This window comes from Lampris incognitus, chromosome 19, assembly GCF_029633865.1.
Source record: "Lampris incognitus isolate fLamInc1 chromosome 19, fLamInc1.hap2, whole genome shotgun sequence".
Lineage (NCBI taxonomy): Eukaryota > Metazoa > Chordata > Actinopteri > Lampriformes > Lampridae > Lampris > Lampris incognitus.
The window spans coordinates 12,445,949-12,453,236 of NC_079229.1; positions in this window are offsets into that span (position 1 = coordinate 12,445,949).

The following is a 7,288-nucleotide window of genomic DNA, read 5'->3' on the forward strand; positions in this document are numbered from 1 at the left end:
TAGCGGTTAAGATGCTAGCCAGGGTAGGCTGAGGGCTCGTGGTGTCGCCGGTAGTGCTGGGGTTGCTAGCCATTGCGGTTAAGCTGCTAGCATCGCTGTCGGTGTCAGAAGTGGCTTTGTCCTCCTCTTCGGGAGACAATTTTTGATTCGTTGTCTTATTCTTATTGTTATGTCGTCCCTTGTTCATATTATTGGCGGTGTGAGTGTGTTTTATTCTAAATTTTTAGTGAGGGTTGTGGAGCTTTCCTAAAATGCTGCTACTCCATGCGGTGTTCAGGCCACGCCCCTCCAAGATGCTGTTCTTTAACGTAATTATTGGTACGAGAGTGCTGCGGCTGTGTCGAGGCTCTTCTCATGTATTATTGCCATTATGTAACACACACAATCATTAAAATCAACAATAGACTAGGTGCACAACAATTTTTGTTCAGCTCCAGTACTTCCTTGAGGAAGCTCACACATGGGTTTCCTGTTGAAACACAATTGGATGAAGTGATTAATCTCAGGTGTGCAGCACTGCTGTTTAATCACTTCAATAATGCAACAAGAAACCCATGTGTGAGCTTCCTCAAGGAAGTACCAGGAGCTGAAACACAGTTGTCCACCTAGTCTATATCATAACATTTTTTAGCCAATCATTCCGGTCCTCCATACATCCTGCCAGTTCTTCAGAGCTCTCCACTCCCGCATCCTTCCTCAGCACGTCCAAGGAACCTAAAACGAAGGAAGGGACACGATGTCACAGAGTGGGCGTGAACCGGATTTTGGAGCCACTTTATGAAGTCAATGGGCGAGAGGGAGGGGAGGCGCACTTTATACCATCATATTCATGCCGTTTTGTGTTTGATTGGTACAGGCTTCTGGAAAATAAAATAAAATATATTACGTGATGTGGACATGTGTGTCTCATCTACATGTTCGCGTTGGTTTCGCGATAGCTATAGTTTTAGCTAGTCTTTTGCACAGACGCTGACGTCACCAGATCTAGTGGATACCTTCCTCGGTGGGGGAAGACGAGAGAGAGAGAGCAAACCGTGTTGTGCACCCTCCACAAAACAAGTGCACAACTCCCTCTCGTCTCCCCCATCGAGGAAGGTATCCACTAGATTTGGTAACTAGTGATGACATCAGCGTCTGTGCAAGACTAGCTGTAACTATAGCTATCGCTAAACCAACGCGAACATTTAGATGAGATACACATGTCCACATGACATAATATGTCTTCTTTTATTTTCCAGGAGCCTGTACCAATCAAACATAAAACGGCCTGATTATGATGGTATAAAGTGCGCCCCCCCTCTCGCCCATTGACTTCATAAATTGGCTCCAAAAATCTGGCACCAAAATCTGATTCACGCCCACTCTGTGACGTCGTGTCCCTTCCTTCGTTTTAGGTTCCTTGAGCACGTCCAGCTGGCTATCGTTCTATTTTGATTAGTGGGCAGTGTACTAGCAGTTGACCTGCGTGATTAGGCAGTTGACCAATCAGCGAGATTGCCCAAACCTACCCGTTATGTAATGGTCATTATTTTGTGTGTGTGGTGTTGTGTGCGTGCGTGTTTAGGGGAGAGTTAGGCATTCTGGGAGGCTGAGGAGATTAAGTTGGGCACAGCGTCATCCATGAAAGAGAAGGCTGAGAGCATGTTCAAGTGAGTAGAACTGGAATGTATGTGCATGTACGTGTGGATATTTAATTCAGTGCTATCTAATTCAGTGCTGGGTGGGAGAAAACGCCGTGGCCTTACCTACTCTGTAGCCTACCTGGTAGGGCCATTCCTACTGACCACTTTGCCTGCTATGATTCAAGGGGGCGCTGTTACACCAAGTTTGTTTTCTGCAACGATTATAAATGAAAGGCTGTTTATTTGAAGATTATGTGCTGTCATCTATTATCCGACACCAGTCCATTACGCCTATTTCTGGGTGACCCATGGTTCTTTTTGATACCCATGTCATCATTTGAGTATTTGAATGAAGACTGCCCAATGTAGTTGCCTAGGGCTATGCAGTTTTCTAACATTACCACTTCAATTTCAGGTTCCTTAGCAGTGTAGCCCAACGCCATGCTGAAATGTTTGCCGAAGACACTACACTTTGGTTTCTGAACCATGACAGCCCGAACACAACTGGCGATTTTGGACAACAATCACAACGTCGGCAGAGAGCAGGCCGTGACTTCAAAAGGTAATGATGCTGCTGTTATTGGTGGGGTTTTGATAAGATGTGCTGTGCTCTCTCTGTTATATCTAATGTCCTGGAAATGTGTCCACATCTCTGTAAATGAATTCTCTCTCTTCTCTCTGGAAGACATTAGCCTCAGTTACATGAATATGTGGATTAGAACAGGCATATGCCTCGCCATGTAACCGAGGCTATTGTCATCTATGTGGATTTCTGTCCACACCACCATACCAAACTGGTCAGTGGAATAATTCCACACATATACAACTCGGATGCTCTCAAAAAATTCTTGTACCTGTATCTACAAATTCCAATGATGCTGGGACGTTGTATAAAACGTGAATAAAAACAGAATACAATGATTTGCAAATCCTTTTCGACCTATATTCAATTGAATACACTACAAAGACAAGATATTTAATGTTCAAACTGAAACTTTATTGTTTTTTGCAAATACTCACTCATTTTGAATTTGATGCCTGCAACACGTTCCAAAGAAGCTGGGACAGGGGCAACAAAAGACTGGGAAAGTTGAGGAATGCTCAAAAAACACCTGTTTGTAACATTCCACAGGTTAAATGGAAACAGGTGAGTGTCATGATTGGGTATAAAAGGAGCATCCCCGAAAGGCTCAGTCGTTCACAAGCAAGGATGGGGCGAGGTTCACCACTTTGTGAACAACTGCGTGAGCAAATAGTCCAACAGTTTAAGAACAACGTTTCTCAACCTAAAATTGCAAGGAATTTAGGGATTTCATCATCTACAGTCCATAATGTCATCAAAAGATTCAGAGAATCCGGAGAAATCTCTGCACATAAGCGGCAAGGCCGAAAACCAACAGTGAATGCCCATGACCTTCGATCCCTCAGGCGGCACTGCATTAAAAACCGACATCATTCTGTAAAGGATATTACCACATGGGCTCAGGAACACTTCGGAAAACCATTGTCAGTTAACACAGTTCATCGCTACATCTACAAGTGCAAGTTAAAACTCTACCATGTAAAGCGAAAGCCATATATCAACAACACCCAGAAACACCGCCGGCTTCTCTGGGCCCGAGCTCATCTGAGATGGACTGATGCAAAGTGGAAAAGTGTTCTGTGGTCTGATGAGTCCACATTTCAAATTGTTTTTGGAAATCATGGACGTCGTATCCTCCGAGATAAAGAGGAAAAGGACCATCCAGATTGTTATCAGCGCAAAGTTCAAAAGCCAGCATCTGTGATGGTATGGGGGTGTGTTAGTGCCCATGGCATGGGTAACTTGCCCATCTGTGAAGGCACCATTAATGCTGAAAGGTACATACAGGTTTCGGAGCAACATATGCTGCAATCCAAGCGATGTCTTTTTCAGGGACGTCCCTGCTTATTTCAGCAAGACAATGCCAAGCCACATTCTGCACGTGTTACAACGGCATGGCTTCGTATTAAAAGAGTGCAGGTACTGGACTGGCCTGCCTGCAGTCCAGACCTGTCTCCCATTGAAAATGTGTGGTGCATTATGAAGCACAAAATACGACAACGGAGACCCCGGACTGTTGAGCAACTGAAGTCGTACATCAAGCAAGAATGGGAAAGAATTCTACCTACAAAGCTTCAACAATTAGTGTCCTCAGTTCCCAAACGCTTATTGAGTGTTGTTAAAAGGAAAGGTGATGTAACACAGTAGTAAACATGCCCCTGTCCCAGCTTCTTTGGAACGTGTTGCAGGCATCAAATTCAAAATGAGTGAATATTTGCAAAAAAACAATAATCAGTTTGAACATTAAATATCTTATCTTTGTAGTGTATTCACTTGAATATAGGTCGAAAAGGATTTGCAAATCATTGTATTCTGTTTTTATTTACGTTTTACACAACATCCCAACTACATTGGAATTGGGGTTTGTACCATAGTTCCAATGAATAATCTATCTATTCCACACACTCAATTCTATTAAATTTTGTGTCTGTGTTCCTACAGGCTTACACGGCGTCTGTTCTGTGCTGGCATTGAGGACACCTGCCACTAATTCCTCCAACACCTGGTGCTACATTGCAGGAACTACGACAACGAGTTCACTGTGCGTACCGTGTACACGCACACGTCTTTAAAAATTATCAAACAAACACACACTTCATGTTATCACGGGCTACATTAGCACTATTGGTTATATTTACTAATAGGAATACTATTTCATTGCAGGCATTCAATGTTACCGGTATCCACAGTTTCACTTTTAGTAGGCTTGCTGCCGAAGCTAACACAATTTATTCAAAGTTGCTCTAAATGTGTTGTTGGCTTCGGCAACACGCCTCTTAATAGTGGAACAATTAGTAATCCGATCTCTTCCTCCTGATGAGAGAAATCCTCTTCCTCCTGTATTGAGAAATCCTATGGTGATCAGTGATTGATTTTGTGGATTGAGCACACAGGGTAAAATGGAATCAAATGTTGCTCTAGATGTTTATGTTCACCAAGTTAGCCACCTAGCCTCGCTTAGCATCGGCAAAGACACTTTAAAATTGTTAAGATATATCACTCATATAATGTGGAATGGGGTTATCCGTAACACCTGGTAAGGCTAAAGATGGCGCCTACCCTGCCCTCTTTCACAAACAGCCAATCACAAACAGCTGAGGTGCATTCAACTTCAGCGAACTTTAGCTAACGTTAGCAAACTTTTCCATTAGTAGTGCGCCATGAACGTAGTTTGTACTTGAACGCACCCCTGTTGTTTTACCGGCCACGGAAAAGCATTAGGGCCAACAATGACTAGGACGGCTGAGTCCTAAATCCAAGTGCATGCGTAGTGGAATACTCCAAGTGGAAAAGGTTTTTTTTTTAAACATCCCGTGGTATAGTTGACGTTTTGTTGGATTCCATTTATTAATTTCATTGCCCATCCTGTAGATATGCTTATTATGTCCCATTCTAGTGTTTGCGTGGGTATGACCATGTCCCCATTCATTTCCAATGGGTTTGGGCAGTTTGGGCGTTTCGTGGGTGTTACCAATATGGCTGCCGGTGGCATGACTTGCCTATAATCCCCGCCGAGAGGAAATCCTCTCTCGTCCAAATTTCAGACAGCGGCTACTAGGGAGATCAAAGCACCTGGTGGACTGTCATTGGAATACATTGTAATTCAGCTGTTTTCATCCGACCTTTGAGATCATCTGACGGGTCTTGGGGGCAATGTAATTGGAATACAATGTACGTCTCCATATGGGTGTAGTCCCTTTATTAGCAGATATTTTTGCTATCTTGTGACATAGTGTGTATCATTATGTATTTTGCCACTCAAATGAGTTAGCTTATGCTAACAGTCTACTATGGACTATGGAAGTTCGCATTTGAACCTCACGCATGCTAGCTTATTTGAGACGTGTATTGAACATATGTTTGCTATATTGTGGTTTTTCTATTGAGGTTACAGTTATTGAAATGTACAAACGACAATCCAAACTTGTGGAACATGTTATCAGAACACATGAACACCCACTATAGTCTCTGTAGTAAATTGATAAACAAAGAGGGGGTTTTAGCCAAATTCCCATAGGGTTGCATTGAGTCCTCTCAGAAGTTTGGCTCCGCCAGGAATCACTGTTTGACATCTAGACATTTTTAACAAGAGGTAATTTCCCCTCAGCTGAGTCTATAGAAGGACTTTGGCATCGGTTTGGTTCACTGCGGAAGAGAATTTGTGTGGGGGGGGGGGCATTTTTCTAATTCAAAAGAATTCAGAATTGTCCAATATTTTTCTAACATACTACAAATAAATAGTTTACTATAGAACATACTAAATGGAGAACAAAATACTATAGTATGAATGACTAGAATAACATACTATGAATCATACATTTTCACATAGAGCTTAAGCTCTACCAAACCTTGCACCCCATCGGATTGCAATTTAGAGGTTTGACTTAAATGCATCACTGTCTATCAGATGTGCTGTGGGAAATGTTATTGTAGTGCTGCATGCACTCACAACAGGGTAGCAAAACGTGTGGTTTGGCAGCGTTGTAGACGAGTGTGATCGAAAAGGACTTTAATCTTGAACTTCTTCCCCTCCTAGACAAGCGGGTCAACTTCTTCCTCCTAGATAAGCGGGTCAACATTTGGCAACATTCACATTTTAATTGCAGTAATGTGTGTCAAGGCCAGCGTCTCACCTCCCGAGTCGGAATTAGTCTGAGACGTCCTTTCAAAACCACCCTGCCCATGGAGGGCTAGCATTCACCATGGTATCACCATTTTGCACTGTGTGCACTGCATGTACCTTTGGCATAAGGCTGAACTCGGAAGTTTTCACTGGTAGTGGTGTCAGGTCAAAAACTTAACTCCTGTGGAGGCGATTCTGAGAACAAACCTACTTGGCAGTCTTCATTTTCTTTATCCTGTTTCTAGTTGTTCCTTGTTTTCTTTTCCTGTGTTTTCCAGGTAAACATCTGCCTGGTTGTGTTGTAGCAGTGGTGTCAGGTCAATTTCATCTTGTAGAGGAGCAATATAAATGAGGAAATTCCCCCCCTGCTGATGTGCTTCTGAGAACTAAGCCAGTGTATCTTTCTGCTTCTTTCTGAGGACTGAGCCAGTATATACTTTTGCTTCTAGGGCGACAGCAATCATTCTCCTCTTTCCTAGTCAAAGGCTACACATAATTTAAATATTTATTCCCAATAACCTTTCATTAAGTAATGTCTTATATAACATACCAACTGCTTTGCAAAGAAGCTTTCCTCCTTTGAGACCTTCCTTTTTCGGGTAGGTAGTCGCCAGTAAACTGGCCAACTACAGTAATTAAAACGGAACATTTCAGGAAGGTTCATTTGTACAATAGATCTTGGCAAAGGCAATGATGGAGAGATAATGAAAGAATACCGAACATCACCTCTTTATGGCTCAAGTCTTTGGTGATGGAGTGTCCTATTCCTAGCGTGAAGTAACTCAATTTCCTCTGTAGTTGTCGGGGTTGTTTCCGCTTTTTCGTTTAGCAAGAAAAAAGCCATGTCAAATATTTTCCAAGGCTTTTGCTTTTTTTTTTTGTCTTTTTCCTGGTGTCACATCAGTCTCTTATTTAGCTGTATATTAAAATTAAAAAAAATCTAAAACAGAGACCTAAACC